The 27,934-nt window shown below is 33.3% G+C and overlaps 2 long non-coding RNA genes across 2 annotated transcripts; one reads left to right on the top strand and one right to left on the bottom strand.

Moving 5' to 3' along the window:
• On the bottom strand, window positions 1-27,702 carry LOC131036551 (uncharacterized). The gene is made up of 3 exons (XR_009104117.2): window positions 27,616-27,702; window positions 27,286-27,398; window positions 1-70 (listed from the first exon to the last, which is right to left on the bottom strand). It is a non-coding gene; the product is annotated as an uncharacterized LOC131036551 (long non-coding RNA).
• Window positions 20,984-22,681, top strand: LOC131036552 (uncharacterized). The gene is made up of 3 exons (XR_009104118.2): window positions 20,984-21,242; window positions 21,348-22,294; window positions 22,413-22,681. It is a non-coding gene; the product is annotated as an uncharacterized LOC131036552 (long non-coding RNA).
• Window positions 27,703-27,934: the final 232 nt, after the last annotated feature.

The raw sequence follows: 27,934 nt of genomic DNA, 5'->3' as shown, positions 1-27,934 counted from the left end.
CCCTATAAGTTGTGCCGAGTTGTGTTCTAGTAGATGCAATATTGACTCTAATATTAGGTGTAGTCCTTATCTACATAAACAAAATTTATTTAATGAGGTATTAGATTGTATAAAAAAAAGAGATGCACTTAGTTTATACCTATATTTAATGAAGTATTAAAAGATTGACATGTACATGTATATATATCTATACCTGGTCAAGATGAACATCTGAGCAAAGAAAATCCATATAAGATGTCATCATACTATCATCTGCTACATCATGGTCAACTGGAACTAAAGTAGATCATACAACAATAGTAGGACCTACACACGTCTCATGACAACTCGAACACATATGTGGCATTCATCGAGGAGCGGATGCCATGTGAGTAGCTTGCTCACTTAGGTTACCTGTGAGGGAAGTCAAAGCATCTAATGTTGAAATGAATGATGTATTTTGGACATCTACAGGAATCGATGGAGCAACAAGTGGAGCTATGGGTGGATCTGGTAGGGGATTATTACTCCGTGCCCCTAATCTATGCTATGGCATTCCACGACCAACACCCTGGAATGACTTAATGTCAAAATAATTTGGTTTTTGGCTCATTACAAACTCATAGTATAATTTCTTCAAAAAATAAAAAGGGACCTCATAATTACAATGTTGTGGATAATCAAAAACCATCCACCATCTATCCCAAAAGTATCTAGCCATTTCTGGATGCACACACCACCTAATTGAAATTCTTTTATGGTTAGATTGCATTGGTTCTCTTGTTTTTGGGTTAGTAAAATATGGACATAAATGAGCTTTGGTTATTTTCAAATCAGTGATTTGCCTATAAGTTAAACCATCGGCATAAAAATCACGCAACTCTTGTCGTCATCTATGAAATTGATCTAATTGAGAATCAACAGATCTAACTGACTCGACAACAGTTTGCATTGATTTTACAAACTCTACAAGATGGGGTGGCGTGATTGGCTCATTTTGGATAGCAGCAATGTTTTGTTTAATCACTTGTAGGTTTTCATTAATTCATTCTCTTAAACGAATTTCATCCAAGCTAGGGGGTGGAGGTGGAGGTGGCGGTGGTGGTGGTGGTGGTGATGGTGGAGGTGGAGGAGGAGGAGGGGGTTGTGGTGGGGGATTTTCACCTAATAGTTCATCTATGTCAAAGAAATCCATGATAACAAAGAGCTCCTGCATATATAAAGATATACATGAATTATATACAACTCTATGTCAAAGAAGAATCTATTTTACTAAATTAAAAAAAAACATTTATAAATAGTAACATTTCTATGTTGTTGAATGAGATACACATGAAATATATAATGATAAGTGGGAAATAAGATGATCCTCCTTCTAGTGTAAGAATATATAAGGATTGATGATAAGTGCTTAAAATAAGATATTGAAATGTAAGATCATTATGCTCTATAAACCAAGATATGATCATAAGATCATCTTGTGAGGCACAATCATATGATATTAAGATGCAAAAATGTGTGATCAAATAGTGATAATCTATTATATTCTCTATAATAATAGGCCAATGTATGAACATAAGATAATAATTTAAGAAGATAGATTAACCAATATACAAACATAAGATAATGCTTTAATAAGATTAAAAAAAAACTATATGAACATACATGTGAAGCAAATAGTCTTGAAGATCATAAGATAGATCAAAGATTAAAGTATAAGACATCAATCATTATGGGAAAGTAGTAGTTACTAATAAAGATTAGATGTAATGTAAAAATAGGAGATAAAATACATGAAGTAAAAGTATGATTAAAAAAGGAAATCAGGTGAGAAAATATTAAACATGCCCTACAAGTGGGGTAATAGAGTATGAAGTAAACATAAAATATTAGATCATGTGATATCTAGTGGTTTCTCTTTTATGTTATGTGTCATCTCAATGTGTACATTCACTTTTTTGGTGCATCATTATTTTCTTGCATTTACATAACTATTGTATTGCATATTTTCACCTAGAGGATAGGATAAGATTACTTGGGTAGATATCTACCTAGGTAGGCATCACATGTTCAACTCATACTCCCTACTTTGGTAGAGATGTGGATATATGTTACTCATCTTCTCAATTTTTTTGTAAGAGTACTCTGTAAATAGGATTTTATATATTATAATTTTCCTAAAACATGTCTCAAAATGATTAAAACACTTGAATCAAGGTCAAAAACTAGGAATGTGAGATACATGATATGGATAATGACAAGGATGGTTGAGAATAAAGAGAATTTGAATGGATTATGGTATACTCCTAAGTGTAGGGTACTTTTAAAAAAAATTATACATGATGCCAAGGTACTTGTCCAAGGTGTCATAAGAATGGTTTTCACCCATGAATAAAAAAATTATGTTTACTTTTCTCTCTTTTTTTATTTTTATGCAAAACCAAATCCTTTAGGTGTGGATATGTTAAATGATACACATGATATTTATAAGTTTAAAAATCTAATAATAGGACCAACTATGGACCTATTATGCAATGTCATGGCATAATAGGTGGACTATTAAGAAATGTCATGGCATAATAGGTCCATAATTGGTCTTATCATACTAAGTAAACATGTCGAATTAGAATAGTTTTAGTGTTGGAGATGAATTAGATGATGAAGCTGGCAATTTTTGAGAAAATCATGTCATGTTGTGGCTCAGTAGGTCCTATTATGGCATAATAAGTGGACTATTAAGCAATTTCATGGCATAATAGGTCCATAATTGGTCCTATCATACTAAGTAAACATGTCAAATTAGCATAGTTTCAGTGTTGGAGATGAATTAGATGATGAAGTTGGCAATTTTTGAGAAAATCATGTCATGTTGTGGCTTAATAGGTCCTATTATGGACCTGTTATGCCATGATGGCATAATAGGTGGACTATTATGCAATGTCATGGCATAATAGGACCTATCATGCCATGATGGCATAATAGGTCCTATTATGCCATGACATGATATAATAGGACCAACTATGAACCCATTATGCAATGTCATGGCATAATAGGACATATTATGCCATCATGGCATAATGTGTCCTATTATGCCATGCCATCACATAATGTGTCCATAATTGGTCCTTTTATACCATCACATGACATAATAGGACCATAATAGGACCTTTATGCCATGACATGGCATAAACCTAAGCCTAAACTTTGATATCTAAAATTTGAAGAGTAATGTTAATTACTTTTAAGGTTATACTAATTTAGTGGTAACTTTTGTATTGCCTAATGAGGATTAAGAACAATTTAGGTACATATGTTTGGTTTTATTTCAATTTCCTTTTTGAACGTTTTTGTTTTTGTTTCGATTTCATTTTCATTTTTTTTTTGTTTCAATTTTGTTTTCGTTTTTGTTTTTGTTTCGATTTCATTTTTGTTTTTGTTTTTGTTTCGATTTCGTTTTCAATTTTGGTTTTGTTTTGATTTTGTTTTTGTTTTTGTTTTTGTTTCGATTTCATTTTCATTTTTGTTTCGATTTCATTTTCGTTATGATGTTTCTGAGATATCTAATTTGATATTTTGTTTTGTTAATTATCTAGGTTTGGTTTTGATTTCTAAATTTGTTGATTAGGGTTTAGGGTTAACTGTTGAAGAATATTTTGGATCAAAATCAAGAATTTAAAAATATAAAAACTAATTTATTTATAGGCTACTTAAAAAAAAAACTAAAATAATACAAAAAAAACTAAAATAATACAAAAAAAACTAAATAATACACAAAAAACAATAAAAATATACAAGAAAATTATGAAATATGAAAATAGATGACTTAATGTGTACCTGGGATAGTGGTGGAGGCTTGAAACAAAAACCACAGCATGGGGGCCCATTTTTGATCTCCTCTTGTCAATTTACTATAATAGTGAAAATGAAAAATTCGCCCAAAAATACGATAAAAATACAATTTAAAAACGAGCCCCCATTTTTTTTACAAATGGGGGCCCATTTAATTTATCTTCGGCCCCCCGTCACCTTTCAGCTCGGGAGCCTGAACCATTAACGGGCCCTTGGTTTTTTACAATGGGCCCCCATTTTTTTGAGAACAGGGGCCCGTTTTGAGGAGCGCATTTTCCAACGCGCAGACTTCCACGAATTTGTGACTCATTAGCTTGCACATACCCAAATCTTTTAAGAATTATTTAATTATAGGAAATTAGAAGAAGAAAATTAGTACTAATTAAATAATTAAAATTATTTAATTAGTTTACACGAAAAAGGTTAGTGAAAATTATTGTTGAAGACTTAGGACAATTTTTAGTGACTACAGATGGAATGGTGGGAGATATAGAATCTTCTTGTGGGCCAATTTTATTTTAGATAGCCTATTATTGAGCCACATGAGGTAGTTATGTTGTTGGTGTGATTACTTTGGAATGAGCCATTTCTTGACAAAGTGGATTATTTTGATCATGCTTGGAAAAAGGGTCTTGACATATGCCTAATTACTTGTTAGGTACATTATTGGGATAGTATCTAATAGTAATGTCACCTTGATCAATAAGGTCCTCAATGAGGTTTTCTGATTTTGAGCACTTAGAAATTTTATATCTTTTAGTCCTATAATAATCACAAAACTTTGAGTCTTTCCACTATGTTGGTTTCACTTAATGTTCATAATGAACAATTTCACGAAATGTGATGATGTTTGAGTTGACCAATTTTCCTAAATAAGATTTGATTGCTTCTCCAATATAAGTGTATTTTTATGTTGGTGTTTGAAGAACATTTTCTATGGATTTACAGTTTGGAGGAATGTGTGAGTTGTTTTGAGGATTTTTCATCAAAATGGATGTGGTGACATGAATAGGTGATATGGTATGTTGGAAAAAGGGATTTGTGAAGTTCAAGTTTTGGGGTGACGATTGGGGTAATACACAAGGATATGTGGTGTTTGGATGATATTGGAACACGTAAACTATTGGCAATTTGGAGGAATTGATTATGTGTTGCATTGATGTTTTGTCATTGATGTCAACACTAGTTGTTATGGTTGTTTGCCGACTTCCGGTAGAAGGAATCGATTGGGAAGATTATCAGTTGATTGTCAGTAGTATGATCTGAATGATGGAATAAGTCTATATGAATGGTTCATATGCTTCTGAAGTATGTTTCAGTCAGTTGGTATTGACTTGATGATCGAATGTTGTCTTATGTTCTAGTAAGCATGCTTTGTAGGTGCATTAAGGGTTTCACCGACAAATATTTATTGAAGATCTTTGATGTAATGCTAAGTGGTGTTGGTGCAACTTCTAGAAGGGATTCAGGATGCTGATGGTGATTGTGTTCATGCCTCGACTAATTCGTGCCATTGTTTTGGTGTGCGTCGATCTAATTTAGGTCTGGTGCTATTTAGGTTATTTATCAGTTTCATGAAACGTGTTGGTGTATCCTTCTGATGCGCTTTCGGGATTTTTTATTGATTGGATGATATTTGTTTGGCCTTAGGTTGACATGTTTTATGATTTTATTTTAGGATTATGTAATGGATCTATTGGATTATCATTTGGGTGGCCAACCTAATTGTTTACATCTAGGGCTTGTATAAATATTTGTAAGGTCTCATTATAGACCATGTAGGCATGGAGTGAATAATGTAATAATAATTTGTGTAGAGGATTTGGTCGATCATAGGTGATCGAGTTGGGTTTATGTAAGAGGTTTTAGACCTCCGATATTGAGCTTAACCGGAACTATAATCTAGCATGTTTGATGCTATCACAGGAAATTCTTCTTTTCAGATTGTTGTCCAAACAATTTGAGGTGGTTGAACTCTTTTGTAGTCATTGAGACTCCATTGTGATGATCAGTGCTCTCTAGGCAAAGTTCCTTCCTTCTTGTGTAGACCCCTATTGTAATCATATACTTTCTACAGAAGTGTCATCTGACTATGGTTAGGGTTTGCCACTGTGTTTTTTCCCTTTACTGGGTTTTCCACGTACAAATCATGGTGTTATGTGTTATGATTGCAAGGTATTGATTCTCTAGTTTTTTATTATGCTTTAATGTTTTATCAGTTATTCCGGTAAAAAATTTTGAAGTTCTTTAATTGTCATAATCTGTTAACAACTGATTCACCCCCACTCCTCTCAGTTTTTCACCGGTTATGCTAACAATTGGTATCAAAGCCTAGTCTTTTTTTAACAAAAGCTTAACCTCTTGAGGAAGATCCTATCACAACTAATAGTTCAGTTGTTGTTTACTAAAAGGACAACCCTAGGCTTGATGGAACAAACTATGGAGTATGGAAAATTCAGATGGAGACTCATTTAAGATGCATTGAGAATGAATCTTGGGAAATAACTCAGAATGGCTACACTCCTCATGATCTGACATCTAGTAATCCTGCACTGGCATACTTGGAAAAGAATAATGAAAATGACTACATAGCTAGAGAAGCCCTCTTAAGCACCTTATGAGATCAACAGACCATGGGATTATAAGATAAGTCATTGACAAAAGCTATATGGGATAAAATATGAAAACTTGAAGATGGAGGAAGATGAAAGAATTTATGCATTCATGGAAATGGTAAATGAAATTGTATTAGGAATTTAGTGTTGTGGTGGATCTCTAAGCGAGGAAGAGATTGTTTCAAAAGTATTAAAGCTTTTGCCACCAACATATAAGATGAAGGTAACTACAATTAATGAGCTTAGAACCATGCCTAATTCTTTTGTCAATAAAGATACTCTTGTTTGGAAAATATCTTCTTTTGAGTTTGAAGAATTTGGTCCTCCAGGAGCTGCAAAGATTGATACTACATTTAAGGCATCTACATCATCAACCGGTAAGCAAGATTGGAAATTTTTGTATGCAAAGGAATTGGGAGATATTAGGAAAGAAGATGATGAGATTGAGAAACTTGAAGCCCTATTTGCTAGAAGGATATCTAAAGCTCCAACAGGAAGTAAGTATGAAGGAAAATCTCCTTTCAAATGTTTTGCATGTAATAAAATAGGTCATTTTGCATCTAGATGTCTTGAAAGGAATTCAAAATTGGAAGAAAGAGAAAGAAGATAGTTTAAGCCTAACCCTGAATATCAGATCAAGCATAGGTATAGGAGAAACAAAAACAAATCATGCTACTATGTTGATGGGGAAGGAGCAACCGATGACTCAGAGGAAGAACCAGTAGGAGATTCGGCTAGTGGATCCGACAATGGAAGAGATTGGGTATTTTATGCTATGAAGGAAGATGGTAAGAAACTAGTTATCAAAAATGAGGAAAAGGCCCTTGCAACAAAAGTTGAAGACAAAGATGAATGGGTAATAGATAGTGGATGTGCTCATCATATGACAAGAGACAAAAGAAAGTTTTTAACCCTGCAAGAATTTGACGGTGGTCAAGTCAAATTTGGTAATTACAAAGCATGCATGATCAAAGGAAGATGAACCATTTCATTGGATGGTAAGCATAACAATGATAATGCCTATTATGTTGAAGGTCAGAAGCATAATATTTTGAGTGTAGGACAGTTGGTAGATAGAGGGTTTCAATTACAATTCAAGGATGGAAAGTGCAAAATCATTAGCAAATCAGGATTGGAGATTGGAACCAATACATAGACAAAAGGTAACATCTTTCATTTGAACTATGGTGAAAAAACATTTTTGATTGCACATATTGATGAAATTTGGCTATGGCATAAGAGGTTGTGTCATGTAAATTTTAATTGCATTGTAAAGATCAGTTCAACTAAGGAAGTTAGAAATTTCCCTAAGATTGTGAAGCCTCATAATTTGGTATGTAAGGATTGTGAAATGGGTGAGCAAACTAGAACTTCTTTTAAAAGAATACTTGATAAATCTAATGATATTATTGTTTTGATTCATACTAACCTATGTGGTCTTGCTAATACAAGAATCTTTCAAGGAGATAGATATTTCATGTTAATCATTGATGACTATTCTAGAATGATGTGGGTTGATTTTCTAAGGGAGAAATCTAAAGCATTTGAGAAATTCAAGATATTTAAAGCTATGGTTGAGACAAAGACAAGGATGAAAACTAAGTGTCTGAGATTAGATCAAGGTGGTGAATTCACATTTGGTGAATTCCATAGCTATTGTGAGAAAATTGGCATTAGGAGACAGTTATTTGCACCCCCGACACCTCAGCAAAATGGTATTGTGGAAAGAAAGAACATAAATATTTTGGATGTAGCCAAAACCATGATGATGGAAGCTAATTTGCCTCATATCTACTAGAGAGAAGTAGTAAGTACAATGGTTTATACATTTAACAAGGTTCATATCACTGGAGATACTAGTAAGGAACCTTATGAATTGTGGTTTGGTCATTCCCCTACTCTTTAAGTATTTCAGAATCTTTAGAAGTAAGTGTTATATCAAAAGAGATGATTCCATTGGAAAGTTTGACCCTATATGTGATGAAGGAATATTTCTTGATTATTCAACTAAGAGGAAAGCATATAGATGTTATAACAAAATATTGCATGGAATTGTGGAGATCGCTAATGTGAAAGTGGATGAGTAGCACGAAGACCAAGCTAAATCTTATGACAGAGAACTAGTAGTGGAAGTGATCATAACTGATCAGGTTATGCATGTACCAAAATAGAATATTGAACTAGGTACCCCGGCATCATCAAAAAACTCAACTATAACTGAAGAGCAGCACAAAGAACCTGAAAGTCAGAAAACACCAAGGTATGTAAGGCTAAATCATTCTAAAGATTAGATCATTGGAGACAAAACAAGGGAGCTATGATAAGAAGAAGATTGGAAAATCAAGATGTATATTTTATTTCTCAGATTGAACCAACATCAGTAATTGAAGATTGTAAAGATGAATGTTTGATGAAAGCTATGGAAGATGAATTAGATCATATAGAAAAGAACAATTCATGGACTTTGGTTCCGTGACCTGAAAATAAGAATGTCATTGGAACTAAATGGCTTTTTAGAAACAAATTGAATGAGGATGGACAAGTTGTAAGAAAAAAGGCTAGATTATTCTACAAAGGATATCCTTAGAAGGAAGGGATTGATTATGGTGAAACTTTTGCACCGATAGCCAAAATTGAAGCTGTTAAACTATTTCTTGCTTATGCAGCCTATAAGAACTACAAGGTCTATCAAATTGATGTTAAGTGTGCAATTCTGAATGGAGAACTTGAAGATGAAGTCTTTATTGAGCAACCTGATGGATTTTTACTGATAGATGACAAAAGTATGGTTTGTAGATTAAGGAAAGCCCTATATGGATTAAAATAGGCTCCTAGAGCTTGGTATGCAAGGTTGGATAAGTATCTTTTGAAGCTTGATTTTATAAAAGGTAATGCATCCTGTTCACTTTTGATGTAGAGTCTCTATATCCGAGCATCCCGACCACTGAGGGTCTCCATGCTCTTCGAGAGATGGTTGTTGAGTTTTTCCAAACTCAAAATCTGGATGTTAGACTGGTTGATTTGATTTTGGAGCTTGCTAAACTTGTTCTTCATGAGAACTATGTTGAGTTCGATGGTGTCTTCTACAAGCAACTCCGGGGCACTACCATGGTTAGTAATTTTGCAGTTGTTTACGCCTATCTTTTCCTTTGCCACTTGGAAAAGTATCTCTTCTCTCAATTTGATTGCTCCAATCTTGTGTTCTTCAAGAGGTTCATCAACGATGCTGCAGGTGTTTGGACAGGAGATGAATCTTCTCTGTCAGATTTCTTTTCTCAGTACCAAAGCTTCTACCCTGAGATTAGGATTACTCCTTCAGTTTCTTCCTCTTCCATGGATATTCTCGACATTACTCTTTTCAAAGGAGATCGCTTCTATGCTTGTGGTATTCTTGATACCAAGTGCTATCAGAAGACTCTTAATGCCTACCAGTACATTCTGTATTATTCCTGGCATCCTCCTCACCAGAAGAAGTCATTCATTGTGAGTGAGCTCAAGAGATATCTCCTCAGAGAATCAGATCCCTTTGGTTTTATGATGCTTCGAAAATAGTTTTATTCCAGACTTTGTGCTCGTGGTTATCCGAAGAAATTTCTTCTCTCCTGCTTCAGATTGGTCTCTCGGCTTGATAAGTCAGTGCTTCTCTCTCACCTACATAATAGTGCTTCTCAGAGAATCAGGGCCCCCCTCATTCTTAAGCTTTATTTTAGCTCCTCAGCTAAGGCTTTAAACTAGGGGGCCACCCTAAACCCTATACTTCATTGGCTTTGCTAAGAAGTCCCCGCACAGCGATATCTTCCCTTTCCGAGAGTTTGTTGGCGCAACCCAAGGAAACTAGGTTCATTCCTTCTCTGGAGTAGGTTCTATTCCAGATCATAGCACTCTTCGATTTATTAGGGCCATTGGTCTTCATGACCAATCTTTTCCCCCGCCTTTTTTATTATTAATACATTAATGTATTAATAGTTTTATTTTATTTTAGGCGGGGGTCCCCTCTTTTGGGTTGGCCATATCCAAGAGTCACACCTCTTGGTTATTCGAGGGTCGATATTCGATATTTATATCCTTTCCCCTCCTTCATTTTTTCCACATTCATTCATTCTTCTCTTCTCTTTATTCCATCAATCCAACTGATGAGGGCTGTGAGCCCGAAACATGTTTTGGATTTCTTGAGATTGTATTTATGATATTGTAATTGTGGAAAGTTAATATTTTCTGGATTCTTTCCTTTCTATCTGTCAATTTTTTCGCTCGGAGCTGCAAGTGATTCTACAAATTTTTAATATCTCCAACCAAACAATCCATGTTGTTATATATTGAGTATGAGAACTTCATGAATGCTCAAACTTTGTATCATACACTACCACCATACCACCCACAATTGTCATTTTTGCACCAAAACTTAAATACTTTCACTTATGTAGATTTTATTCATCCCTAAATGCTTCAATCATCTTTCACTATTCTTAGAATGGAAAAAAATCTAAAGGTAAACGCAAATTCTTATAATTTTTTAATGATCTACTTAAAAGCTTGTGAAGTTTAAGAAAAAAATTAATCCTTTTTTAATCTTCAAACAAGTTAGAAAAAAAATCTCTTAACAAATTCAAATGGTGAATAATTACAAGATTAAACTATTAACACTGGGAGAGTGAAGTTAAGAATCTTATACAATCAATTTTTATTGAGAAGCAAACATCCTTCACCTAATAATTCCTTGGGGAAAAGGTTGGAAAAGAAGAAACAAGAAATAATCAAGAATTCTTAGAAAACAAACAATTAGTTATTGTTTGTTTGTTTGAAGGTGTCTCATTGGAAATGGGGGGTAAAAACCTAGTATGCGTGAAAGAAAATAAAAAATAGCTAAAGACAATTAAAAATAGCTAGCACAAGTTTGACACTTTCAATTTTATTTTACCCATCTTCATTTTTGAATGAAATTTTTTTATTAGGTCTAAAAAGTATCAAATCATATGATTTAATACACAACACTTACATACTTTCTTTCACTTCACTAGATTTATTTATCCCTAAATGCCTCAATCATCTTTTATTGATTTTTCCTTATGAAAAAATCAAAAGACAAACACATATCTTTAGAATTTTTAATGGTCTACTTAAAATATTATAGATTTTAAGAACATTTAAATATTTTAATATTCAAACCATTTGAAAAAAACATTCTCATGAGAAATTCAAATGGTGAGGAATTAGAAGATTCAACTATTAACTTTGGGAGAGGGGAATTAGAAGCTTGTGCAATCAACTTGTATGGAGAAGCACAAATCCCTTGCCCAATACTCCCTTTTTTGAGGTAAATGAAGGAAAAGAGGAAACAAGAAATAATCAAGAATTGTGATAAAAATAAACAATTAGTTATTGTTTATTTGTTTGAACACGTCTCTTTGGGAATTGGGGGTCAAAAAAAGGGGGTGCCAATGTGGCATATTCAATTTTGTTTGCCCATTTTCATTTTTGAATAAAATATATTTATTAGATCTAAAAAGTAACAAAACATTTGATTTGGTACAAAAGTATAGAGAGATTTGAAATTTCCATGTAATAAAAATCTCCTACTCTGAATAGTAACACAAACAATAATAGACAATAACTATTGTTTTGAATCTTCTAACACATGAGAGTGTTATTTTGATTGCGTGGATTTTTTGTTGTGTGAGGATCTTTATTCTTGTTATAACCACATTTATAATGTTAGGTTGAGTTGGTGCTACAATGAAGTTTCTGCACAATGCATTTAGAACCATCTTTTAATCATTTGATAATGTTTGTATTGTTTGTTCCTTTAATTGTTTTATAGATGTCACCAATCCTCTCTATAAATAGCTCTGGCACGCCTGTGTTGGACCTTGTGTTACCATGCAAATGATAGGAGAGTAGGTGTTTTACTTCCAGGGTCATATAGAGTGGGTATGTATATTTTTTTTATTGATTATTTGGTTGTTCTTCCAAGAATTGGCATATATATGACTTCTAACTTCAATGTGAATGGAACCATGATCCCATAATTGAATGTCTCCCTGAACTATCATGCACATGCCATTAGAACTTCTTGTAGCTATTGGCTATGTACTTATGACCCAAAAATATTCATAGTTGCATGTGTGGCTCTCTTTAGTCACTTTGCATGAGATGTTTATATTGTTCCTAGTATGTTTTTCCCCCTATTAAATCGAATGACATACTATTAAAGCTTTCTATAGTGACAAAGGTTTTCTTAGTGAATATGTTCTAATAGGTCTCACTAAATTGAGAAGTGTTACCATCACAAGATCAGTCACACAATACAATATAATGCCATATACTACCGAACTTAGCAAATATATCACAAAATTCTATAGTTGCATCATTCAATTATGCAATTAAATAATAAAATTATGCAATTGCATCATGGAATTCATGCAACTGTCACATAATTGTGTAATTAAATTAGATTATATAGTTATATCAAAAAATTCCTATACTTGAAAATGTAAAAAAAATTCAAAATTTGATTAGTATCAAGGATATGGGTGTCATTGGGTGTGTCAAAATTGATTAGATTAGAAATGAAAACCAATGTGAACATATAGGTAACGACAAACCTTAGGAAATACACTATTATCTCAATCTCAAAATAAGTAGAGTCATATATGTATGCAATGCAAGAAATCAAATGAAAAAGGGCAACTATACCTTTCAAAGATGCACCAATGTTACCTATATTTTTCCTCTCTCTTTCCAGTATGGGAAGTATGTATTAGAGCACTATTTTAGTAGCATGATCACATAAAATCTCAAAGACTGTGGTTTTTTATGATTGACGATACATGTTACTTTTATAGATTTTTTGATATCGATCAATAGTGATGATCTAATGATAAGATTTGATGATCAATGGATGAGATTTGATGTGAAAAATCGTCATTATGGAGATAAACAAAATTGATTGATCAATTGAACTCAATGTGAGTATTATTTGAGAGGTTGACATGAAGACTAAATTAGCATTATAAAATTAAAATTATTTAATCACATGCATGGGAAGAATAAATAAATAAAATAAAGAATTCAACTATAGATGAATAATTAAATAATTAAAATAATTATTCAATTGGAAAGTATAAGAAAACAATCAATTAAATAATAAAAATTACCTAGTTAATGTGCATGATGGAATAAAATTAAAATAATAAAAAAAACATTGGTGTAATTATGTGTGCAAGAAAAGAATTAATTAAATAATTCATTTAATTAATGTTAGAAGAATTTGAAAAAAATAAATAATTAAAAATCATTTAATTTGTGATGAAGGAGGGAAAAATGATTTTTAAAAATTATTTAGAGGAATAATATTGAATTAATTAAATATTAAATTTATTTAATTAATTTAGAAGAATAATTATTAAAAATGTTGCTCGTAGTTGTGGACAATTTTCAATGGTTAGAGATCCCCCCATTTACCCCATTGTTGTAAATCCCTCATTGTGTACATATTTCTATTTATACTCATTATTATAATATGTAATTGGCCAAAATTTCATCATTTCTCATTAATGCAATCCACTCTTACATTTTAATTAACCAAATCACTTTCATTAAAGGCACCAAATGTCCCACCAATCCAAAAAAATATTTCAATTTAATGCTATAGGATTGTCTTTGACATAAGCCACCTAATAATACACTCTTGTTGTCTAATTGTTACATATCATTTGCATGCAATTATCACATGGATTATCCAATGTTAAAATAGTGTGACTCAAGTCATGCTTAAACCCCTTCATCCAAAGTATGTACACATTTACCATATAGATGTTGTGTGTCACTACACAATCTATATTGTTATGCATTGAGTACAAGACCTTCATGAATGCTCAAACTTTATATCATACGCTACAACCATACCAACCACAATTGTAATTTTTGCACCAATACTTAAATACTTTCATGCTTCCATCATCTGGCACTAACCTTAGAATGGGAAAAAATCAAAAGATTAACACAAGTGCTGATAAGTTTTTAATGATATATTTAAAATTTATAGAATTTAAGAAAAAAATTTAACCTTTTTTAATCTTTAAACAAATTAGAAAAAAATTCTCTTGATAAATTCAAATAGTGAAGAATAAGAAGATTTTAAACTATTAACATTGGGAGTGGAGTCAAGAAGCTTATGCAATCAACTTGTATGGAAAAGCACACATCCTTAACCTAATAATCCCTTGAGGGGAAGGTAAGAAAAGAGGTGGTGTCTCCTTGGAAATAGGGTCAAAACCAAGGGGCTGCCAAGTAATAGACATGCATTAATTCACTTAATTTAAATTTAGGATAAATGAATTTTGGACCAACTTTTAGTAAAAAAATAAAAATTTATGCATGAAAAACAGTTAAAAATAGCTAGCATGAGTGTGGCAAATTCACTTTTATTTTAACCATCTTTTTTGAATGAAATATTGTTATTAGATCTAAAAAGTAACAAAGCATATGATTTAGTACAACACTTAAATACTTTCTTTCAATTCACTAGATTTCTATATCTATAAATGTTTCCATCTTCTTTTATTAATCTATACAATGAAAAAGATCAAAAGACAAACACATATCTTTATAATTTTTAATGATCTACTTAAAAGTTTCTCATACCATTTGGAAAAAATTTCTCGTGAGAAATTCAAATGGTGAAGAATTAGAAGATTAAACTATTAACATTGGAAGAGGGGAGTCAAAAAGATTATGCAATCAACTTATATGGAGAAGCACACATCCCTCACATAATAATCCCTATTTTGAGGTAAAGGCGGGAAAAGTGGAAAGAAGAAATAATCGAGAATTCTGAAAAAAATAAACAATTAGTTATTGTTTATTGTTTATTCGTTTGAACGTGTCTCTTTGGGAATTGTGGGTCAAAACAAGGGGGCTGCGAAGCAGTAGACATGCATTAATTGGTTTAATTTAAATTTAGCTTAAAATGAATTTGTGGACCACCTTCCATTTAAAAAAGAATATTATGCATGAAAAATAGTGAAAAATAATTAAAAAATAGTCCACGCCAGTGTAGCACATTCAATTTTATTTTTTTATCTTCATTTTTGAATGAAATGTATTTATTAGATTCAAGAAGTAACAAAATATTTGATTTGGTACACAAGTATCTAGAGATTTGAAATTTAGATGTAAGATTTTGAGAAACACCAAATTAGAATGCGCAACTACTAAGTTGTTTCCTTAAATGAAAAAATCCTGCTGACTAATAATACCGACAATAATAGACAATAAATATTGTTCTAAGCTTGTTTTGGGAGGCATGGCTGCTGGGCCTAGGACTCCATCTGATTTATTTTGTTGCACAGGTGAGTGGTATTCTGCATTGTGTGGTTTTTTTAGTGTGTTAGGATCTTCATTCTTGTTATAACCACATTTAGAATGTTAGGTTGAGCGGGTGCTATAATGGAGTTTCTGCACATTGCATTTAGAACCATCTTTTAATCTTCTGATAATGTTTGTATTGTTTGTTCCTTCACTTTTGTTACAGCTGTCACTGATCCTCTCTATAAAGAGCTCTGGTATGCCTGTGCTGGCCCGTGTTACCATGCCAAGGATTGGATAGCGGGTGTTTTACTTCCCCAGGGTCATATAGAGAAGGTATGTATATTTTAATTTATGACTATTTGATTGTTCTAGGAGTGGCATATATAACTTCTGACTTCAATGTGAATGTAAGCATGATCCCATGAATTGAAACTCTCACTGAACTATCATGCACATCCCACTAGAAATTCTTGCAGCTATTGGGTATTACTTATGAGCCTGAAATCTTCGTAATTTTATGTGTGGCTCTCTTTAGTGGCTTTCCATGCGATGTTTATATTGTTCCTAGTACGTTTTGCCTCATGTTCAGACGATACAACATAATGCCAGTGAAGAATGTGTTTTGTTTGTTCAGATCAGTCACACTTTTACCTTATGTCAAATCGATACAACATAATGTCAGTGAAGAATGTGTTTTGTTTGTTCATATCAGTCACACTTTTACCTTATGTCAAATCACCTGAGACAATTCAGATTCTGTTTGAATCTTGACAAACTGACTATTAAATTACAAAGACCACCAAATCATCACCACTGTGTGCTCGGCCTCCGTTTAAATTAGTAATATACTTCGTGGAGATCTATATCTACCCTTTTAAGTAATATACCTCTTGATATTTATTTTTTGGACAATGTCTCTTTACCTAGACGTCGATTGAAATGAATGTTTGTACAAATTCGGTGTTGTCTTGCAGGTTGAAGCATCAATAACGAAATACCTAGACATTAATAACCAGGAAGCTGAACAACAGGCGCCTTTGTATGACCTGCCATCTAAAATTCTTTGCCGGGTGAGAAATGTGTTGCTGCAGGTAAATTAATATCCATTCTTTTGTGCTTATAGTGGTTGATTGAACCCATTTTGCATGGTTCAGGATTATAAAACTTAGCTTCCCTTGTATGTAGAAGAAGCTCATGGTCCATTTCCTAATCGTTATCAATAGCTTATGACATTCCTTACAGGTTGAACAAGACACCGATGAAGTGTTTGCTCATATTAGTTTGGTTCATAAGGCAAAGGTATGCTCCACAATCCTTCTTATGCTAAGGCCTCTTTGGTATGTATAGATCCATATGACCTTATATCTCAGACCAAAATTCTTGGACAGTCATAATATATAGAACACCTGTGTTGATATTGTTTCATTTACAGCAGGATGACTGCTCCATTGATATGGAGCCTCCGCCTCCACCCACTCCAAGGCCTTCTGTGCATTCCTTTTCCTTTTGTAAGAAAATGTTTCTGAGACAAGTCCACGTGCAAAGCTTATGAATGCCTTGCAGCTCTGGTTAGTTTTCCAAGTACACAATTGTTCAAGCATTGATATCTTATTTTTATAATACCTGGATGGACGCTTTTTGAAGATTGTGAACATATTATATTCATTTATGTAATGAAAATTGTCTATTTTTTTTATAGAACACGAGTGGTAGGTGGCCTGCCATATTCTCGTGGTACGTTGTATTAAACTATCTATTGCCAAAGATCTACATGCAGCACATCTATCGTGGTGGGTGGCCTGCCATATTCTCTCGTACGTTGTATTAAACTAGATTTCAAATTTAGGAAAAATTGTTGAACTTTTCCCTCCAAAATCTTATTCAATTTAAGCCTATAATATGAAAAGATGAATGCATCTATTTTCAGTCAAACATATTCTAGGATATTTTGGTTTTGTTAGGTAAACCCTAGGATCTGGATTTGGGTGTTGTCTTGGTCTGGTATGTTCCAGTCCTTAATCGTAGATTTGAACCCTCTATGAACTGCCCTTTTACAAAAAAAATTCTCTGATTTTGTTTTTATCATCACGTTCCATGAAAGAATAAATAAATGTCCAAATGCTATTTCTTCAAGACAATTGCAGAAATTACGTCATTAGAGATAGGAAGCCGAGAAGAATGTGGCATTCTCTACGTTGTGAGGTGCTGGATAAACCATAGCCAGACAAACAGAGAATTGCATTTTCTTTGGACAGATGGCACTACCTGTGCTTCCTATCTCTCTGTACAGAGATTTGTACTGCTGCAGGAAACTGGGGGTTTTACGGCTTAAAATATAATTTAGGTTTTAACTTGTAAAATATTATAATTGTATAGCTTCAGGAGGTTTTAGGTTTTGACTTTTAAATAAAGAATATCTACTAAAAATATAATTTCACTAATTTGGATTAATTATATTTAGATTAGATCTAATCATATTTAATTTTAAATATTTTAAAATTTATTAAATTTTAATATTTTAAACTTTATTAATATTCTGAAGTTTAACTAATAAATTGTTTTGCATCATTCAAAAATGATCATTTTTTTCTAAATCATTCTATTTTTTAGTACTTTCAAAAATTATAATTTTTTTTAATATAATAAATTTTTATCATAAATTTTAATATTTTAAATTTATAATTTTAATATTTTTAATTTTTAATTTTAATAAAATGAATTATAATTAATATTATATAAATATAATTAAAATAACACAATTTTAAATTTGATTATAAATTTAATATTAAATTATATTTAATTAAATTATCATTATATTTCTAAGAAAAATCTGTATTTTTACAATAATTAAAATAAAATAATTTTAAAATAAGAATTATTCAACAAATTCAACTTGTTTAATTTTTAGTATTTAAAAGTTTTTTAAATTTCAATATTATTGAATTTCCAAGTTAACCCAATTTTTTTTCGTTTGGGCCATACTGGCAAACTTGAACTCACACCTGAACCTGTAACTTAGTCTTTGTTGCCCTGTAACTTAGTCTTTATAGGGAAAAAAAATATAGATATAACTATAAGAGGCATATTTGTGTGGATGATTGTGATTGAGGTGCTTTTTATAAGGCAAACTGTTGTTAGACTAATTTCTGAAAGTGTTTTTCTCAATGTTTGGAAACATTAACAGTCCATTTCTCTATAGACTCTTCTAGTGGATGAGATTTATATACAATTATTTAAAAACAAAAGATATTTTTTGTCTATTGAAACCAGTTAGTTCAGACATTGCTTCTAGTTTATATGATAAAATATGGGAGTGCTGCTTGAGACTGTAAATCATTTCTCATTAAATATCATTGAGATTTTGAGTGTCTTAATTTAGTGAATTAAGAATATGTGAAAGAGGCTTTAATAAGATCAATCAATCGTTGGGAATGAGTTTTTTTTGAAAGAAATTTGTTTTTAATTACTAACACATTTTAATTTTGTTTGATTGTAAACATAGGTCAGAAAAGGAGGCATTTTCTGACAGCTGGTTGGAGAGTCTTTGTTAACTCCAAAAGGCTTGTAGCAGGAGATGCGTTCATCTTTCTGAGATTTCTAGGCTTGGCCATAGTCATCTTTCTGAGATTTTTAAATGTTTTTGGCTTAACTACGTGTAAGGGTAGGCGTGCGCATGCCATGCATCAGCAAAGTAACATTCCGTTCTCAGTTATATCCAGTCACAGAATGCAGATTGCTGTGCGTAACATGCCATTTCAAGGACGACTAAGTTTGGTGTCTACTACAAGCCAAGCTCAAATTATTTTACTTAAATAGGTTTTCTAAAAAGGGATGTGAAAGAAACACCCGGATAACTTTTATTGTCATGAAATTACACTGTGATAGTTTTTTTAGTACTATTCATATGAAATATGCTGTTATAGTTTTTTTAGTACTAGGCACCAGCAAGCCTGTCCTTTAGGTTATGTGATAGTTGGATGGTTTTCTAAACAAAATTTTATCAGTTTATGGGGTTCCCAAAGCATTTGTACGTTGCACTATCACCAAATAGAGAAATAGGCAGCAATTTTGTCTTTTATTTTCATTTTATGAGCATTTTTTAGACTTAAATCACACATTAAACTTACATTTCTAGGCTTAAAAGTGTTAAACACTCAGAATTGATTGATATTTTCTAGGCTTAACATGTTGCTTAATGTGTGTGGTCACACTAAGAATCCATTTCTAGGCTTAAAAGCGTTAAACACTCAGAATTGACTAACATTCTCTAAGCTTAATATGTTGCTTAATGTGTATGGTTCAAAGCTGACCCTTAAAATATTGTAGACAGCTGCACTCCTTGTTTTCTGAGGAGCTTCCAATATTTCCTAGATTACATTGATTATGTTTCTTGAATCTGCTTATATTATTTGCCTGGTCTAAATTTTTGTTTCATCCTTTCTGATGTGTGGATCTGTACATATCATGTATAACCAGCCCGTCAGAATTCATAATTCCTTATGACCAATACATGGAAGCCATGAACAGTAATTTGTCAGTTGACATGAGATTCATGATGAGATTTGAGAGAGAAGCTGCCCTAGAGCAATGGTCTTCTTATTGAGCGCTTTATTCTTTACATGTGGTGTAGTTTAGGTAAGACCAGTATTGATAGATGGATTATGATTTAATAGATAGAAAAGCATGCAATAACCATTCTATGTTGGATTAGGATATAGTGAATTTTGAAATATGCCTAGCGCTGTAAGTTTATAAAATAGATATGTGATGTTCATTGCACTGTATAGGAGATCAGTAACTAGCAATTGTTTGATGGCTATAGATAGAAGATAAATGTAATTGCATAGTAACAGGAATTTCTTTTCAAAGATAATGTAGTTGTTACTCTGTGTTAACTGTTATGCCTGATATGTGTTTCAGTTCGACAGATATACTGGTACTATCATTGAAATAGGTGATTCTAATCCCCTGAGGTGGTCGGGTTCAAAGTGGAGATGCCTCAAGGTATGGAATAGAAGAAAATCTTTCTTTAGTTTCAATTATCATCATTATATAATCAATACAGAACAGTGCATCTTCTTGCTTATAATCACTGTTCTAATTTTGTGAACTTCAGGTACAATGGGATGCAATATCAGCTATTCCACGACCAGAGATGGTCTCACCATGGAAAATAGAACCTGCCTTGATTATAATCACTGTTCTAATTTTGTGAACTTCAGGTACAATGGGATGCAATATCAGCTATTCCACGACCAGAGATGGTCTCACCATGGAAAATAGAACCTGCCTTGCTTATAATCACTGTTCTAATTTTGTGAACTTCAGGTACAATGGGATGCAATATCAGCTATTCCACGACCAGAGATGGTCTCACCATGGAAAATACAACCTGCCTTGACCCCGTTAGAAATTAATCCTTTGCCGATAGCCAAAATGAAGAGATCCGACCAAACATACTGCCTTCAACACAAAATTTGTCAGTTCTCGGTAAGGATTATGTTCTTAATCACACATAACCAAATAGTCATTATTAAAGTGACATTGTTTCTTTTTTTTCTCAAAAGTTCTTCTTTTGTCTGATTTTCGTCTCAGATAAGACATCAGTTGATTTTACACAGTTGCAAAGATTTAATACAATGGTCTCACAAGGTCAAGAAGTTATGACCTCGGGAGTATCTTTGGGTGAAAATAACGTTTACAGTGTTCCAAGGACAGTTGTGTGGGGGCCAAAGCTAGACGATGTCAAAACAAAAGGTGTATTCTCTCAAGGAAGATTGGTCTATGTATATTGTATCCCACTGCAAAGGCATGACTCAGCATATAAAGACTCGTTTCCCAGTTCTCAGGGCATTAGTGGATTGCACGAACTGTGTGGATCATATACTAATCATATTGTGGAAGATCCACAACAAATGAAGCTTTCCCAAAAAACATTTCAGGAAATGAATGAGTCTAATCAGAAACAATATCTGACATCAAATCCATCAAAAAATAGAGTTTTTCTCAAGCAGTGAGCCAAATCCATCAAAAAATAGAGTTTCTGTCAACGAGGAAGACCTACATGTTTCTGTTCATACCCCAGAAGAATTTCTTTCACTATTCCCATAGGTTGACCAACAGTTGGTGCAAACAAGAATGATCAAGTCTGATACATCTGCGATGAGCTATGTGCAAGAAACATCATCTTGGAGACCATTACAAGAAATACAGTGCAGATGTCAGAGAAGGAGCTGGACTAATGTATTAATCATTTTACATTTCTGTAGGACAGAAATTAAAATTTTGTAAATTTTATATATTCTTGGAAAGATTCTTACAGTTCAGAACCGTATTTTTCATTTCAATGTAGATACATAAGCAGGGTAATGCTCTTGGGCGAGCTCTGGATTTACAAAATTTGAAGGATACAGAGAGATCACTCATGAGCTTGACGTGATGTTCAATTTTGAAGCACAACTGGAGGATCCAAGCAAAGGCTGGCAACTTGTCTACACAGATGATGAGGGAGATATGATGCTTGTAGCAGATGATCCGTGGCAGTAAGTATCAATGTCCAATATTCTATCCAAAAAGAATAGGTTGCTTCTCACTGGGTGATTCTGTTATAACCTGGCTATCTTGTAATTATTTTCTATGAATTGTATTTTTTGAAAACAGGGAGTTTTGCAGTGCTTTACATAAGATTTTTATATATACCCGAGACGAGGTTGATAAAATGATCCCCAGGAGTTTAGAGCTCAGGAGAAAGTTTGTAGAAGAACCGATCACTAGCGATATCTCTACTCTTGCAGCCACTGATGCTCGACACACATAATGAGTCAATTCTAATATGAGTTACTTCCTGTCACTGGACTGCGAATAGGAATTTTTCTACAGTATGTTGTCATGACTGGCAGATAATTTGGATGACTTTGTAAGAATGTGATTTTGTATGCCAAATATAAATTTTGGTGGTTTTGAGGGTTTTGAGAGTTTTGAAGTAATTTAGATAGCTAACTTTTGTGGATTAGTTTTAGACGTATTAGCAGGTGGAACTGATAGTAGCCCACGATTGCTGGTATTCTTCCTAATTTTCCAACCAAAGATTATAATGACCGTAAGTAATTTGGTATTTCTCTGAATACTTGCTATGATGTACCTCCGTCATAATAATTGTATAAATTATGAGCCTTTGGTGAGAACTTCTTGATGATCTTACATGGTTCAATCTTCTTCCACTTGAGCTTGTTATAGATATGAATGAGAAATCTTTCCTCTCATAGACATGTCAACACCATATCTCCCACTTCAAAATTCTTTTCTCTTCCTTTTAAACCCACCTTCTCTTTATACTGCTAACTGCTCCAACTGAGTTTTTCTCTTACTTGGTGTAAATCTTGCATATGCTTAGCAAATTCTTCCCCTTCAACACTTCTCTTATATCCTTAAGTGTTTGAAAGATCTATCAATTCTGAGTACCCCTTGGACAGTAACAATAAATAATTTAGAATGGATTCTTACTCGTACTCTTGTTGGCTAAATCATTGTATGCAAACTTAGCTTGTGGCAATGTCAAATCTCATTGCCTAGGCTTGTCACCAACCAAACACCTTAGAAATTTTTTTAAGGTCAAATTAACAATTTCAGTTTGTGCATCTATTTGGGGATGATATGTTGAGCTAAACATTAAATCAGAACCTAATTTCTTTCAAAGTGTCCTAAAAAATCTCTGTCTAAAACTATGCTTTTTGGTAAGCCATGCAATTTAACAACCTCCATAAAGAACAAATTCACTGCATGTCATCATTGGTTTTCTTGCAAGCTATAAAGTGGGCGATTTTTGAGAATCTATCAACCACAAAAATAGAATCCTTGCCTCACTGAGTTGTTAGTAGTCCAATCACAAAATCCATGCTTACATCATCCCATGGTCTCTCCGATATGGGGTAATGGCTCATATAATTTTGTGTTTTGACTCCTTGGCATAGTCACAAACTTGACATGTTTGCACAAATTTTTTGATTTCTGCCTTCATCCTGACCAATAATATCTTTCACTAAGTTGTGCGATGGTTTTATCAGCTCCAAAATGTCCAACTAAACCACCACAATGTTTTTATTGTATTACATTCTACCTCATCGACCCTTGAAGTATACATAACTGTTATCCTTTAAATAACAATCCACCATGTATCAAGTAATTTTTCCATGAATAACTAATCTCCTATATAGTACTATGAACACCACATATTTATTTTATTGACTTACTGTGCTAAGCATATTTCAAGTTTCACCATATCCTAATCCAACAAAGAACGATTATTGAATTATCTATTACATCATAATCAATCTATCAATACTTGTCTTGCCTAAACTACACTAGATTTTAACGTAAAAAGTGCTCAATAGGAAGACCATTGCTCTGAGGCCGGTTCTCTCTCAATTCTCATTCTGAATCTCATCTCATGCCAACTGAGAAATTGCTGTTCATGGCCTTCATATATTGAACATAAGGAATTATGAATTCTGATTGGTTTTGCATAATATGTACAAATCCAAAAATCAAACAGCATGAAACAAGAATTTAGACCAAACGAACAATATAAGCAGATTCAGGTAATATACTGTCCCTTTATAAATGTAAGAAATTTCATCATTTTTCACACACCTTACCTAACAGTTCACCTTGGCTTGTAGAGAACAGTGAACTTAATCCTCCTTGAAATGGCAGGAGCAAGGACACTAAGGACACCAAATTGCATGCCATGACTTGATATGCTACGAATTTTACTTTGCTGATGCATGGAATCCTTGAACCCTACACATTGTTCACCATTTTCTCTACTGAAGGCAGAAAACATCCTACATAAATTATAAGAATATACCTAAAATAACATTTTAGAAAAGCTCCATACAGGTAATGATGACCAATCCTAGAAACCTCAGAAACATAAACACATTTCCTGGTACAAGCCTTTTGGATCTAACAAAGACACTCCACCCTGTTGTGAGCAAACGTGTAATTGGCTGACCTATTTTTTCAAGCCAAAAAAATTAAAATGTGTTGGTTATGAAAAATTTGTTTCTTGCCAAGCCAAAATTTCTTTAGCAACTATTAATCATTAAGACCTCTTTCACATATTCTTAATTCACTAAATTAAGACACTCGAAAACTCTGATATTAATAAAAAATTATTTAAAGTCTTAAGCAGAATTCCCATATTTCACCATATATACTAGAAGCAATGTCTGAAGCAATGTCTAAACTTAGTGGTTTCAGTAAAGAAAAATTCATTCACGTTGAAATCATTGCATTTAAATGTCATTCTTCTTGGCTTCCTAACTCTGATGATGCCATTTGTGCAAGTATCATTAATGAAGAAATTACATTTGTACAGCAAGGTATAGGAACAGTTATTAATTATTTCATCAAGCTTGATGACAAAAGTAGAAGTCAGAGAATTTTTTTAGAAGGGCAGATCAGAGAGGGTTCGAACGTAGGCTCAAAACCATGTTGCCTTCACCCATGGAGTGGAACATACCAGACCAAGAACAAACCACACCCAAATCAAGATCCTGTGGTTTATCTCAGCAAACCAACATATGCATCCATATTTGGCAAGAATATGTTTGGCTGAAAACGAATGCATCAATATTTCATAATATGAGCTAAATTGAATAAGACTGTAGATGGAAAAATTCAACAATTTTCCCTAAATTTGAAATCTAGTTTAATACAAGCTAACAGAGAATGTGGCAAGCCACCACAACGAAGGATGTGCAGGAAATGCCAATAATTTCCATGTAGATCTTTGGCAACTAATTCTTGAGCTGGAGGTTGTTGACTCATATCCTATTAAAAACAGACAATTTCATTGCATAAATGAATATAATATGTTCAATACTATCTTGAACAAGCATCCAAAGTAATATAAAAATTATATATAATGCTTGAACAATTGCAATTGGAAAACCAACCAGAGGTGCAAGGTATTCCTCACAATATCTCCTGGGAGCACAGAAAAATCCACTTGTGTCAGAAGTACTGAGAGTCTTACAGAATGAATGCACAAAATCCCTTGGAGGTGGTGGAGGAGGAGGATACATATCAGTGGAGCACTCATCCTACTGTAAATGGAACAATCTATATCAGCAGACTCACTTCCTGTTGGAGGTATTCTATATTTTTTACGAATGTTAGGTCTGAGATATAAGGTCATATGGCCCTATACATGAAGATCATAGCTCTACCTTGGGAAGCAAAGTAATATGAGCAAACACTTCGTGTATGTCTGGTTCAGCTTGTAAGAAATGTCATAAACTAAATAGCTCGGATACACAATTATGAAACGGACAATGAGCTTTTTCTGTATACAAAGAATCGAAAGCTAAGAACCATAGTCTAGAACCATGCAAAATGATGTCAATCAACCGACATAAGCACAAAAGAATTGATAGTAATCTACCTGCAACAACACATTCTTCAACCGGCAAAGAATTTTGGAAGGTAGGTCATAGAAAGGCATCTGTTGTTCAGCTTCCTCGTTCGTGGATGCTTCAACCTCCAATACAATACAGCAGGAATGGAAGGAGCTAAAGAGACAATTATTACCAAAAGAAAAATATCAGAAGGCATATTACTTAAAGGGTAGATACAGATCTCCACAAAATATATTACTAATTTAGACGAAGGCTGAGCACACAGTGATGATGATTCGGTGGTCTCTGCAATTAATAGTCAGTTTGTCCAAGTACAAACCGAATCCTAATTGTCTCCGGTGATTTGACATAGTGATGATGCTTGTGTGGCTCGGCGAGAACCTCCACAGTGCCATGGTAGGTAAAATCGCTGTAATAGTGGGAAACGCTCGCAAATGTGTGGGGAACAAACAAAACACATTCTTCATTGGCAACCTCGCAACAGAGAGGGGTATTATGTTGTCCTGTATGACTGATCTGGTGATGGGTAATGCTTCTAGATTTATTAACTACAAGGAAGTGTAGTTAATCGAAGTAGATACAATACAAAGTGATTTGGGATGCAGTTATTCTTAGTAAGACTAATTTGAACAAACAATATAAAAATATCATGATTCATGCTAGTTGACCACACCCACTTTAAGATCTTTTTCATGTGGGTGGGGCCTTCCAAATTGGGCAATGGCCCTTCGATCTCGTGCCCTGATCTAGTTAAACAATTAAACCGATAACAAACTTCAATTAATAAACATGCAATATTTCTCCCATTTCTCAAATCTATCATATTCGCCGAGAAAACCTTTGTCGCTATCGATTAATAGTATGTCGTTCGATTGAACAATATAAACATGGCATGCACAGCAACTAAAGAGAGCCAAACATGAAACCATGAAGATTTCCGGATCATAAGTACATACCCAGAAGCTGCAACAAGTTCTAATAGAATGTGCATGATAGTTCGGGGGAACTTTCAATATGAGAGATCATGTGTACATTCACATTGAAGCGAGAAGCCATATATATGTCACTCTTTAGAAGAACAGCCAAATAATCATAAGAAAAAATATATGTACCTGCTCTATATGACCCTGGCGAATTAGAACACCTGCTCTCCAATCCTTTGGCATGGTAACAAGGGGGTCAGCACAGGCATGCCAGAGCTCTGCCTAGAGAGGATCGCTCATATCTGTAACAAATTTAAAAGAACAAACAACGCAAAAACCATCAGAAGATTAAAAAGATGTATTCTGAATGCATTGCGCAGAAACCCCATTTGTTCAAAGGTCTGTCCTACAAGAACAACAACAGCAGCTACAAAGATCTTGTAGCACGAGCAAAACCTAGCATTCTAAATGTGCTCACAACAAAATAAAGATTCTAACGGCCACGGAAAAATCACTCACCTGTCTCAAAGCAAGCTCAGATCAATAACTACTGTCCATTACTGGTGGTGTTATTAGCCAGAGCAAGAATTTCCTATTAGAAGAAAGGATATTAGAAAAAAGGATTTAGTAGTTAAACACTTTTTGGTGTCAAAAATCTTATATAGAAATTTTAAATTTCTCGATATTTGTGTAAAAAATCATGATGAACAAAATAAAATAAATTTGACACAATCTACTAATGAAAGGCAGCTGCTCAACTGCCTAATGCCCTTTATCAATAGGAACATTAACTGTTTTATATTTAAATTTAAATTAATTGATGTCTACTAATGACAGT

This window comes from Cryptomeria japonica, chromosome 5 (assembly GCF_030272615.1).
Source record: "Cryptomeria japonica chromosome 5, Sugi_1.0, whole genome shotgun sequence".
NCBI lineage: Eukaryota > Viridiplantae > Streptophyta > Pinopsida > Cupressales > Cupressaceae > Cryptomeria > Cryptomeria japonica.
This window is presented reverse-complemented; position numbering and strand designations above follow the sequence as displayed.